Source organism: Acomys minous, assembly GCF_964271855.1.
Source record: "Acomys minous genome assembly, chromosome: 2".
NCBI lineage: Eukaryota > Metazoa > Chordata > Mammalia > Rodentia > Muridae > Acomys > Acomys minous.
Genome location: NC_140484.1, coordinates 130,560,427 through 130,572,426, shown reverse-complemented (window position 1 = coordinate 130,572,426; position 12,000 = coordinate 130,560,427). Strand labels below are relative to the sequence as shown.

The following is a 12,000-nucleotide window of genomic DNA, read 5'->3' as shown; positions in this document are numbered from 1 at the left end:
TGTTCTCTGGTTCCAATACAGAAAACCTCTGATGTGTAGGCCATGGATGTAGCATGGCTGGTCAAGTGGCTGCCTAGCATGCAGAGTCCTGGGTTCCAGGTGTAGTGCATATGAACGGGGCACGGTGGCACACACCTATAATCTCAGCACCCAGGAGGCAGAAGCAGGCAGAACAGAACAGACACGCATCATTACCACAGCACAAAAGTGGGGATTCTCCTCCTACCATGGAGGCTCCAGGGCTTGGGTTGTCACTTTCACCCAGTGAGCCACCTATTCTTTTATAAATGGGACCTTGTGGCATCCTGTGTGAACCCTTTGTTGTTGACCGAGGTTTGCAATACCAAGGCTGAGATTGCACAAGGCATGCATGCCGCTCCAAAGTGAACACAGAGGGCTGGCTGGCAGGGCCTGGGCAGGATGGTGGGTGCATGGGCTGCTGACCTTTGCCTTCCCATGGCTCAGGCCTCTTCCACCCTAGCCAGAGTTGGACAGGGCAATGGTCGGAGGCAGATTCTAGCTCAGCAAGACACCAGAACCAACTGGCTCTCAGCTTTTTATGAAATGTTACCTACTTAAGACATGTGCACACACACACATACACACACACACAAAGAGAGAGAGAGAGAGACAGACAGACAGACAGACAGAGCGAGAACAGCATAACTTCCACCTCTAAATATTTTCTTATACAGATTGACTGCTGCTCCTAATGAAAAAAATTCAACATTCTCCAAAACCTAAAACCAGCAGTGACTAGGTGCCTCACTGGGTGGGAATGCAAGTGAATAAAAATTATCCAGAGCTGGAAGGATGACTTGGTGGTTAAGAGCACTGGCGGCTCTTCCGGAGGACCCACATTCCATTCTCAACCCTCACAGGGCGGGGCGGCTCACAACCACCTGTAACTCCAGCTGCAGGAGCACTCACACCCTCTTCTGGACCGTTCACCAGACATGCAAACAGTACACAGACACACACTCAGGTAAGACCTCAATACACATAAAATGAAATCAGTTTTGGTTCCAAGAATATTGGATAAGGGGTCAGCAACCTTTATTTGCTTCTTTTTTTTTTTTTTAATTTTTAAATTTTGTTTTTGTTTTTGTTTTTGTTTTTTCTTCAAGACAGGGTTTTTCTGTGTGGCAGCCCTGGCTGCCCTGGAACTTGCTCTGTAGACCAGGCTGGCCTCGAACTCAGAGATCCACCTGCCTCTGCCTCCCAAGTACTGAGATTACCAGTCCGGTTTATTTTTAAATTTAAAATCACTTTAGTTAGTCTGTTAGTGTGCATGTGTGTTTGTGTACATAAGTCCATGCCACGGTATGCATGTGGAGGTCAGAGGGCAAGCTGCAAGGGTCAGTGCTCTGTTTTTACTACATGGGCCCTGGGAGCCAAACTAATCTTTCCCAAATACTCCTACGAACTGGGGGCCGCTTCTTCAATCACAAGAGCCCATGGTAGCTATTCTCATGCGGACCATCATACTGTAGTTAACATTCTTTTTAAAATAGAATTTATCTTATATGTATGAATGTTTGCCAACATCTGTGTATATGTACCATGTTGGGTGCAGATACCCATGGGAGCCAGAAGAGGACGTTAAATCATTCGGAAATAGAGTTACAATTGGTTGTGAGATGTATGACTTACCTTTAAATTTTTAAATTTTTCTTTCTTTCTTTTTTGAGACACAGTCTCTCTATTATGCGGTTCTGACTGTCTTAGAATGAGCTATGTAGACCAGTCTAACCTTGAACTCACAAAGATCCACCTGCCCCTGCCTCCAAAGTGCTGGGATTTTAGGCATAGGCCACTATGCCTGTCTGATTTATCTTTAAGATGCTTTAAAACATTCTTTTAAAACCAAGTCCTTCTTGAGGCAACATAGAGAGATGGGAAAACTACAGGGACACAGAAAGAAAAACAGGCCCCTTCATCCTGTAAGATGAAGTTTCTTGCCCATAGATAGTTAAAAATTTCTGCACAATTAACATTTGCCTTGGGTTGCCTACACAGAGATATTATCCCTTTTATATAGATATGTTTCAAATATGGATGCTAAAATATTGTATATGACCTTTGAGTATGTTACTTCTTTTTTCCAGAAGTAACTTTGCAACTTTTCAATAAAATTTTACAATAAAAGACATGTTCCAGCCCCTTATATAATTCCCTGTTCCTTTTTTTTTTTAATTTGATGTCTGATGGTTTTTATTTATAACTTTATTGGCAAAAAGGGGAAGAACTTTAAACAGCCTGTAGGGCGTTGAGACTGACCTGTCAGGTTGAACAAGTCCCATTCTCAGAGTCCATTTAATTGTCCAAAGACGTGACCATACTGAACCTGCGTGTGCAGTTTCCTTTGTCAAGCACAGTGCTCACCTTTCAGGTCATCTTCAAAACGTATAAGTACAAAGGAAAGGAAAGCACTCATTAAAAACAGCATCCAAAAAGAAACCCAGCAAAACTGGAAAGTATTTTAAGTGTGAATTTATTGTTCTTGGAAATTACACATACTCAATGAAAACCAGGAAGCTGGAAAAGCAGTTAGTGGACAGTTACAACAACAATCATCTTCTGCAGCGCCATTTTTTTAAAATCTATCAACTACTCTGAACTTATGAGATGCAGTCAAAGTCAGAAGAGAAGACGCAGGGATAGCATTCCTTGGTTGGAGGACGGTATCCCTCCAGAATCATCACGGGGAAATGAGCATCCTGTTGATTGACATGAATTTCAATTCATGTTGATCGTATTGGGCTGACCTAATTGTCTTCCTTGACTTGTTCGGTGTCAACCTTCTAAACCAAGTGTGTTTAGTTCTTCTAGCTCACCCAGGTCTTCCCCAGTGAATGGACTGTCATCAACAGAAACAGCATTGATGGACCCATCTCTTGTCCTCCCCCTGTGCTGTCCTCATCCAAATCACGTCTTTCCCATTTTCAGTCTGACCCTGCCCCCCTTAGCTTCATTTAGTTGGGTCTCATCCTTATCTGAAACATATGTGCTGAGTCTTTCCCGACCTGGCTACAGTGGCCCACATCCATGCTCCTTACACCCACAGAATCATCGGCCTCATCACCACCTGTTTCCTGAATGTACCCGGTATCTTCCGCTTCCTCTTCCTCCTCATTGACCGGCTCAGGATGAAATTCAACTACCTCACGGCCACTGATCACCAGTGCTTTCCCTGCTAAGAAGTCAGTTTTCTGCCTCTCCATATCTTGTTTATCAATCTTTCCTTGACTTTTCCTTTTCTTCCATGCGAGAAAAGATTGTAGAGTGATTTCGGTACCGTTTGGACCCAAGGCAGAATATCTTTCAATGAGATCTTCTGATGAAATCTCGTCATCGTTCTCTTTTTTTTTCTTTTAGTCTTTTTAAAGGACAAATCCAGGAGGAAGTGCACGTCGATACATGCAACTGTCCCCACAATACATGCAATTGTCCCCACCCAAAACCCACCATGAAGTTATTTTCAATAGCTTCGAGGAAGTGTGCGCACATTATTGGAGTTTTGGGCTCTTCTCCTCTGCCTCCCGGTGCTTTTTGTTTACTTCTTCCACCTTTTCCTCATCTCAATTGCCCATGGTGTCTTTTTCAAGTTCTTTGTCTCTTGTATCAATGTAAAACACTTTGTTTCTCACATTTTTCTTTCCAAAGTGAGGTCATGAGAGCCTTACATTTATCTGTCTTAGTACACTGCCCTTGCTTGAAGAATGCACACACCACAGATTTGGGATCTGTACCTGTAGTGAATAGAAACATGTTTTCATTTTGATCAAGTGTGGGATAGGTATTGGATGTAAACATGGTTTTGTTTTGATGGCAAGTATGGCATGGGGAACAGACTTGTGAGAGAATAGGTGATGTTCATCCACTTAGAAGTCAAACCACTTTGTGGGGGGGGAGGGGTGGCGCTTGGTTTTTGCCAGCTGAAAAACATCCTAGTACAGACTCTGAAAGGATACACACACACACACACACACACACACACACACACACACACACACACACGATCAAAACAGGAGGCTGGGCTTTTTGGGTCTTGGTATTGTTTGGCTGTTCATCGCTGCACTTCAAGGCGCTCCAAGAGAGAACCGCTCCAGCGAAGGCTTCGAGGCTCTGGGCTCTGGCTGCTGTTTCAGGTTCTGGCAGCAACTTTGCTGGTCTGCTGAAATCCTGCTGACTACGCCAGGGGAATCGCATTCAGGAACTGAATTCAACAAGTTCTACTTTTCCTGTTCCCCTAAATCTCCTTTCTCTCCTATCTAGGGGAGGTGGGTTGGAAGGGAAGTATAAGCATTTAAAGAAGCCCAAATAAAGTAGGCTTGGAAAAGTTGGAGCCTACATGCACCTTTACTTTTTTTTTTTTTTTTTTTTTTGTGCCGCAACTATAGCTTCTTTCTTGTAGTTCTTTCTTCTGGTCATCTTTTTTCAATTTCTTTTCAGCTTCACTTTGTGCTATCTGACGTGGCTTCTGTTGACCAAATTTTCTTGATGAATGACAACTTTAATTCTGTTCTGCGGCTTTTCTCCTTTCTTACTATTTAGACCAAAAAGTTTTGTCCTCAATGATCTCCTTCCTCTTTTTCTGCTCCGCCTTCTTGCTGCCCCTGGCCTGTGCCTGTTTTTTTTTTGGGGGTGGGGGGCATCACAGAGGTGGAGACACCTGGCCATCTATGGCCCAGATGGAGAGAGCAGGAAGCTCCTCGTTACTTCTTTACCATATATTATTATCTATCCAAGGTACGCCTATAGCAGTGGTTCTCAACCTGTGGGTCGAGACACCCTAGGGGGAGGGGGGCTGTCAAATCACCCATTCACTGGGGTCAGATATCAGATATTTATGTTACAACTCATAACAGTAGCAAAATTACAGTTATGAAGTAGCAACAAAAACAATTTCATGGTTGGGGTCACCACAACATGAGGAACTGTATTTAAGGGTCACAGCATTAGGAAGGTTGAGAACCACTGCTCTAGAGCCAGCCCATAACCTCATTCATCAAAAAAAAAAAAAAAAAAAAAAAAAAAGAAAGAAAGAAAGAAAAAAAGAAAGAAAGAAGAAAAAGAAAAGAACAAAGGTCCCTTCGCAACCTACAAGCAACATCATTCCAAAGGCCTCCAAGGCCCACACACTGTTACTGCTAAGACACCCAGGATTTGCGGTGTGTCTTAGCCTTTCCCCGGACACCTTCCTATTAGCCATTGCGCCATCTTAAAACGCCTTCCTACTAAGTACTTGAACTCACACTCAGCACTGTCCTGAGATCATCAGTTGTAACGAAGCCTGGAATGGTAGCTCTGCCTCAGCGGGGCCTCTGAAAAGGATGGAAAGGTGCTTCAGCAGCAGCGTGGAGTTGTACCTCTGGCCCTCTGTCACTCACCGCTGCACACAGCCTTTTCTACCTGCTCCCCTCTCTGCTACTCGGCATAAATTATTACTTTGCCTCTCTGTACCTTTGTTTTCTTATTGGTGAAAAACGAGGAGTGACTCGGTGCTTAAAGAGTACAGGACCTGAGTTCAGTTCCCAGAATCCAGGTGGCTTGCAACTATCTGTAACTCCAGCTCTGGGGGATTTAACGTCCCCCTCAGGTATCTGTATCTATGTGTGCATGCTGCACACACACAATAAATAAATAAAATATTTTAAAAAACAAAGAGAGTGATGCTTATTTTATTTTATTTTTTGGAGAATTAAATGAAATTATGTATCTATATGGGTTTGTTCAAATGTCTGTCTAGAATTGAACAAGTATTCCATGAACAACAGTCATAACGGTAGCGATAGTAATATGGGTCAATATATACTGAATCCTTGCTATTGGAGCAAACGTTTTTCCCTTAGTGCTTGAAACTCATTATCATATCTACTCCTAATAGTAATCTTAATTGTGTGCTGCTAATATCAGTGTAATTTCAGGGGAAGGAGCTAGAGTTAGAGCTAGAAAAAGCCTCAGCCAAAATGCAAGGCACTGCCGGGCTGTAGCATAGCGGGCAGAGTGCTTGGCAAACCCAAGGCCCTGGGTTCAAGCACAGGAAGTAGCACTCAGCTGTAGTCCCAGCACTTGGGATGCAGTGGATCATAATAATTATAGGAAGAGTTGGCCTGATTTATCAGCTGATATATCTGATCTCACTTTGCTACCCTGTAACTAGTTGTCATTGTTTTCTGTAGCTAAGACAACACAGAAAAGAATATGACCAATGGTTTGGAGGTGAACAGCAGGTTCATTTTGCACCCAGCACTGTTCTGAGTACTGGGAGCATACCGGGCACCAAGACACTAAGATGCTGCTTTCTTTCTTTCTTTCTTTCTTTCTTTCTTTCTTCCTTTCTTTCTTTTCAGCAGATTATTCCTTTATTTCAAGCATTACATAGACTATACAATTAACCACATGACCAAAATAGAGAAAACAAAAATGAAACCTACATGTCAGTATGTATAAAAATATGTACATAAATTCAGTCTTGAATTCTGCTGGTACACTGTGAAATATTATTCTACCTCAGAAATTTGAGTTGGTGTCATGTTTTCACCGAACAAATCATTTTATTGCGTTTACACTAGCTATTAACTTTAGTGACTCTTCAAAGTTTGCCCGTACACAAACAGAATGTTTGGCCTAAGCATGTATCCTCTAGATCCAAACAACCTTCATTTAATTACACATGACAAAACCTTAAGAACATTTCACCAATCCCAAACGATGTCTTGTTTTGATTTATCACAGTACTAGTTTTTTTAAAGATGTTGATAGTTGGCACTGTCTTGCATATTACAAGAAACTTTGAATTAAAAAAATTAGCGATAATATATTAAAGGATATTCTTCCACCGGGAATTGTAGTGAGCAGTATAATCCATAATCATCTATATGCTATTGTCAGTTAACTATGTTCTGATATGTACTTGACTCCCAGTATGAACTCAAAGAGCTTATAAATGTTTACAGAGCACAGTAGGTCAAGAAACAATAAGTTAGCTCAAGAGAGAAAAACTAATATCTGACTATCAAGTGGAGTTACGATAACCCTCATTTCAAACACAGAATAGGTGCATATGTCCATCGTTTTAAATGAAGAAGTCCAAGAATTAATAAATCAACTCCTACCAGCTTATTCACGTTAGATGTCAGAACAGTCGTGTAGGTACATAAAACTCTAGCTGCAATTATTGTAAAGACACAAAGTGAATTCATGCCAAAGTTGGTTGGTTGTGTCTTTCATAGGAGGCTGTACAGCTCTCCTTACAAAGGAACCAAGGATCACATGTATACACTTTGGAACTTTTTCCTATTACAAGTGGTAGTCAAACCCTTTCCTGCCATATGCAGGCTCGTGAGAAAAAGAACAGCGCAGAAGATTCAATCTCAAGACAGTTTTCTTTTTCTGAGGCTGTCTGGAGCCAGGCTCAGGGGTTTCTGCAGAGCATCTGGCCCATGATGATCCATGCTGTTTGCTCAAGGACTACACTCCATGGGGGCAGTTGGCTTCTTCGGGTTTGTGAAATAGCACAAACCATAGTTCTGCTGTAAAGTTTGAGGACAGCTGGTCATTTTGGTGAGGGACACAGGAGGCAGATGATCACAGTGTGGAGGGAGAAGGTACAGAAGGGTGGGGAAGGGTTTCCCCTCCAAGCATGCCCAGGAACACAAGGAGACCAAAAGACCTTTTTCTAAGGGGAGAGAGTATGCTTTAGAAATGTGATGACAAGACGTAAGAGGTAGCAGGAGCCAGGTGACAGAGAGCCTTGTAGGTAATGTCATTTGGGGCTTTATTTTAGAAGCCGTGGGGAATCAGTTACTCCCTGGAGAGGGATCTTGATTGTTTTGAGTTTCGGAACAGGTCCTCTGGCAGCCATCGCATGAAGAAGACGTTGTGAGAGGGAACAAGACAAGACTTTCTTCGGGGCTGTTAGAACTCAGGAAATGAGGGCCTGCACCCTCAGAGACAAGGCCGAGGGGGGAGAAAGGGCACAGAGAGTGTGGGGACCTGTGCCAAATTCTGTCATGTCAGAAATCTTGTGCTTAGGCTGTATGCTTTGACCTTCGGGTTTGCTGACCTTTACCTCACCACAAGGTCTTGTGTTCTAGGCTATCCTTGGACTATTTACCTTTGAAAGAAGTAGGACCCGACAAGAGAGGAAATTCACAGGAACTGGTCACGGATGGGATGTGACAGGACGGGAGAAGTGGCTGTCCGTTGTACCTCCTCTCTTCAGTAAACTGGGTAAATGGCTTTGCGTTTCACCCCCCACAGTAAAAAAAACCACCAAGCAGAGAAGCCAGCACTCTGGGGGAAAGTGGCAGGTCAGTTTTAGGACACAGTGAATTGGAGATCCTTGGGAAATAGTTAACGGGACTGCTTAGAAGGTCATTTGGAGGTGCTCTTTCCTAACAGAAAACTTTTTGTTTGGAGTGACAGCCCAGTTCAAACTCTCTGCCTGTGTCCTCAGATTCTCTGTCATGGTTTCTGAGCTCCCAAACGGCAGGCAGCTTCTGGCTGAATAGTACTAAATGGATATTCCGGGGTTAAGGTGCTGGAACAGATAACAAAGGACATGTCCACCTTGGTGTGTGCCTTTTACCCTTGTCCTTGCTCTTCCTTCCTCCTGCTGGGTCACAGCTGGATGCTTGGGCAAGCAGTAGCTATTCTGTGGGGGTGCTGGGGGGAGGGGAGTGTGGGGACGGGGTGTGTGTGCTGAAAGCCCTGTTGTAAGAGCAAGAAAACTTTCTGCATTGGGCAGCTGGGGGTAGGAACTTGGAGCCTCACTATTTGAGGGGGAAAAAAATCTTTAGTTAAGATTCTGGAACTATTTTTCTGTCTGTCATTTGTAGCAAACTCTGATCTTAATTGGTTCAAGAGCTAAAAGGCCTGAAGACAGATGTGGGTTAGAGATTGCGATTCAAGCCAGCATCTAGGTGGTAACTGACAGCTCTGAGTTTGATGTAAAGAACAGGCACTCAAATGTGCAAGCATGTGCATCAGTGGTCCTTAGGAGCTTGGGGATGAGAGGACTGGCTCCTAGGTGATGCTGAAAGGAGGTATCCTTGTTCATAGGGCAAGAATCCTTAGGTTATTTTGATACTGTTGACATTTCTGTAATCTCACTAAAAATGAAACGGTAAATTTGGGGTTATTCAATGAATGTTCAACCTCATGACAGTATCTTGTTATTAAGTTCAAGGCGCTTGAGCAAAGGTTTGCTAGCTCTGGTCCTGTGTAGTGATTATCTCCCAGGGTGGCACATTTGGGGGCTCAGGTGCTGATCTGGGAACTTCTGCTCTCCTCTGTTTCTCACGTATCAGTGAGTCCTGGAGGTCTGTCCTGGAAAGCCCATGCTAGAATTGCTCAGGGCTGTGGTGCAACTGAACCCCACAACCTGGTCAGACTTCGTCAAGATTATTGCTACAGCTCCTTGACTTGCCTGATTTTTCTCTTCTCCCCATCTTGCCCCCCCCACCCCCGACACACACTGTAATACCTCCCCAGAAACCTGGGAACCTATCTTGCCTATCACACATATTTGGACGTTATATGCTTACCTTCAGCCCTGACTTTTGCTAGGATACAAACAGAAAGGGTCTCATTTCAGTACCTTAGGCCGGAACTTTCAATCCTCAGGGCAATGGTTGTTCTCACCCGGCGCTCCCGCTTCTGCGTACAAGCACGGCACCTCGGCACCTCGTTCCGTTTGCCTCTCGCTTGCCCCTTCAAGCCCTTGCAGGCTGGTTTTCTTGCCCAGAAATGCCTTTCCACACATTCTCTTACAGACTGCCCTACCCATGGCAGCCAGATTCACTTTCTGCTTGTCCCAGCAGCTGGGGATGGCTAGAGCCCAGCTCTCCATCTTGACTCCCCTAACCTTTCCTTCAAGTTCCTTTCAAACCCCATTGGTTTCTATGTGTTAATAATCTGGGAAACGTGTCCCTTCTTAATCACTAGTGCTGTTGACTAGGTCGAGAGCTTCTGGTCTTGCCCGGTCATGTTGAGCGCCCCTCCCCCTGCCCCCCTTCAGCAAATGTACCCCATCAGTGTTATCTGCCCTTCCTTCAGAAGTGTCTCTACATTAACGTTATCTACCCTTCCCACTGGCAAATGTACCCATGTCAGTCTCTTGCTTAAAATCCTTTGGGTCCCAAATGAAATTATTCCTGCAGATCTGACAAGCCTTGTTTCTCCATACGAGATGGAGGGTGAAACCCAACACAGCGCTGGCCTTGGAGAGGCGACAGTCCTCTTGTTAGCTCAGCCCAGACCTCCTTCTTCTGAGTTCCTGGAGGACCAGCTAGGCACAGGAGATACAAATATAGCCCTCCTATTAGACTGCCTACATCCTAACTGTTATCCAGGTTTCCCTAGGGAGAAATTCCTAGGTCACCAGGTCAGTTTCAGCATATGGATCAAGGCAGTACTCGATTTACAGGTCTGTTAGATTTCAAAATTATCTAGGAGCAGGGTGCATTAGGTACTGTGCTTGTTACAGCCGTCTGAGTTCATAGGGTATGCGTGTTTTGTCCTCTTCCATTGCCTACAATACTATCCGATTGTAGATATTTATGGAGCATTTTTGCAAAATGAATTTGCTACCTTACATGATTAAGGTGTCTTGTCATATTTCATTTTGACAGTTAAAATACAGGTGTGAAAAAAAATACAGGTGTGGTGCTCTTTTACTCTGCTTTCCCACCACTAAGGCTAATAGATGTCCAACTCGCTTTTGCCAGTTCCCATGTAATATGATCGTGTGCAAGTGTGAGTGTATTTGCTGGCACGGTGTGCGTGAGTGGGTGTTTGCTAGCCAGAGGTAAACTTCAGGTGCCATTCATTTTCCATTGTGAGGGGGGAAAACAGACTATGGAATGGATTTCTTTGTCACTTTGGGAAGTAGTAATCTGTTAGGCTTTGTAAACTGGAGGGTTTTTTGTTTCATTTTGTTTTTGTTTTTTGTTTTTGTTTTTGTTGTTGTTGTTGTTGTTGTTAACTGAAAAGCAAATATAGGAGTTGAAGAGCAGGCTTAGTGGTTAAGAGAACTGGCCGCTCTTCCAGAGGACCTGAGTTGAATTCCTAGCACCCATGTGGCACCTCGCAATTGGCTCTAATTCCAGTTTGAGAATCTGATGTGCTCTCTCTCCTGGCCTCCTTGGAGGAGAGAGTACACACACATATACAGACATTCATGCAGGCAAAACACCTATACACATAAAATAAAAGGAAACTAAGGAAAAAAATGGAGACAGTGTTTCTGAGGAGTCCTAGCTGTCCTGGAACTTGCTCTGTAGACCAGGCTGGCCTTGAACTCAGAGATCCACCTGCCTCTGACACTTGAATGTTGGGATTAAAGGTATGAGCCATCACAGCCTGGCTTACCTAAAAATTAAAAAAAGCAAATACAGATATATACCTATTTGAGTGACATCTCATTGTGAATAATGATGCCCACCTTTCCCTCCATACCACTCCCCACCCCACCCCTACCCCTCCCACCCCCCCACCCTTCCACCCAACCATCCTCACTTGGTTATAGCTCATCTGACTCAGAAAATAACAATTATATAACCCTTGATCTAAATTCTTTGTTTCATACAGTGTGGCCAGGCAGAATCTTGCAGGCTGGATCACAAAGTATGGGAAGCAAAGTCTCTCTTCATGGAGACTTGAGGGTAAGAGTAAGAACAGAGGGAAAGGGGCTTGCAGACGTGAGAGTTAGCGAAGTCATCAAGAAGCTGTATTTTAAAGAAAAGGGAGGAGTTGGCTAAATTCAGGAGCAAAGGCAGGACTATGGAAGTTGAGCAGTCTTCACAACCTGGGGAAAGTTTGATGGAGTTGAACACAAAAGGCAACAGGATGTATCTATTATTTTTAAGTTTTTACTTATTATTATTGTGCGTGTCTGTGTGTGCACGTGTGAGTGCGTGCGCTCTCGTGCCTGTGTGTGTGTGTGTGTGAAGAAACATGTGCCATGTTGCCTGTATGGAGGTCAGAAGATGA

General features: G+C 43.9%; 1 pseudogene across 1 annotated transcript; it reads right to left on the bottom strand.

The window, feature by feature from the left end:
* Positions 1 to 2,796: 2,796 nt before the first annotated feature.
* On the bottom strand, positions 2,797 to 4,636 carry LOC311578319 (zinc finger CCCH domain-containing protein 15-like; annotated as a pseudogene). The gene is made up of 2 exons: positions 4,355 to 4,636; positions 2,797 to 3,746 (listed from the first exon to the last, which is right to left on the bottom strand). The product of its transcript is annotated as a zinc finger CCCH domain-containing protein 15-like (transcript).
* Positions 4,637 to 12,000: the final 7,364 nt, after the last annotated feature.